The sequence below is a fragment of the Felis catus genome, chromosome B4 (assembly GCF_018350175.1).
Source record: "Felis catus isolate Fca126 chromosome B4, F.catus_Fca126_mat1.0, whole genome shotgun sequence".
NCBI lineage: Eukaryota > Metazoa > Chordata > Mammalia > Carnivora > Felidae > Felis > Felis catus.
In genome coordinates, this window is record NC_058374.1 from 53,260,789 (window position 1) to 53,262,209 (window position 1,421).

General features: G+C 41.8%; 1 pseudogene; it reads right to left on the reverse strand.

Annotated features, from left to right (window-relative positions):
• Positions 1 to 699: 699 nt before the first annotated feature.
• LOC101086320 lies at positions 700 to 1,421 on the reverse strand (annotated as a pseudogene).

Genomic DNA, 1,421 nt, shown 5'->3' on the forward strand with positions numbered 1-1,421 from the left:
ATTTTGACAAGGTTTTTAACAATACCATACTTTCAAGTCCCAATGCTAGAAAGAAAATAAAAACTTAACATGAAAACTACCTTTTCACTTTTTTTACTGTTGATTTCTTTCTTTAAAAAATTTTTTTTTAACGTTTATTTATTATTGAGAGACAGAGAGAGACAGAGCATGAGCATGGGAGGGGCAGAGAGAGGGGGAGACACAGAATCCAAAGCAGGCTCCAGGCTCTGAGCTGTCAGCACAGAGCCTGATACGGGGCTTGAACTCACAAACCGCGAGACCATGACCTGAGCCGAAGTTGGATGCCCAACCGACTGAGCCACCCAGGCGCCCCAATGTTGATTTATTTCTGAGAGAGAGAGAAAGAGAGAGAGTGTGAATAGGGGGTGGGGGGGGGGTAGAAAGTAGGAAGACACAGAATCCAAAGCAGGCTCCAGGCTCTGAGCTGTCAGCACAGAGCCCAATGTGGGGCTCAAACTCACAGACTGTGAGGTCATGACCTGAGCTGAAGTCCCACGCTTAACTGACCGAGTCACCCAGGCGACCCACCTTTCCACTTTTTAAAGTAAAATTTAAACTGGAAAAACAACCTCAGCACTCCTCTTTGCAACATGTACTGAGTTCTAAAATTTTCAGAGTCAAGAATCTCTTTAGTTTGCTGGCAGTGTAACAGAACACTGGAGCTTTCTCTCACTCTCTTCAGGAAGTCTGATCATCTCCAGTGTTATGTCTTAAAAACTGCTTTCTGAGATAAGATGGTTAAATTCTTTCTGCTGCCTGCTCTGCACCTGATGTGCATACAGGTTGGCACCTTGTAGCACCACGCCCGTGATAACCACCGCCAACCATTTCACTCTGCAGAATATCACCCACAGCAATGGACAGGCAGTAAGTCCTAACCAGAAGATTCTTGACTCAGGAGTAACAATTTTACTCTTGTGAAGATGCCTTCCTGAACTCAAACACCCAATGGCTTTTTCCATGTTCATTGATGTGCTTCTACCAAGGTAGACCAACCATGAGTTTACTGTGACATTCTTGACTGCCCAAAAGTCACATGAAAACAAGAAGATCATTGTCACCAAACAGGTGATAAAGCTGCTGCTGAACAATTCATAGAGAAGATAGACTACAGTTGCACTGACTTGAAAAAATAAATGAAAAAAATGATGTCACTGTGTGTCTGATTCTGGACTTCCTTTCTTTTCTTTTCTTTTCTTTTCTTTTCTTTTCTTTTCTTTTCTTTTCTTTTCTTTTCTTTTCTTTTCTTTTCTTTTCTTTCTTTCTTTCTTTCTTTCTTTCTTTCTTTCTTTCTTTCTTTCTTTCTTTCTTTCTTTCTTTCATCTGTCAGTTGTCTCCTCCTCTTCTGCGTCAAACAGGGAAACATCCTCAGTGTCATCATTACTGCCCTGGTGCAACAT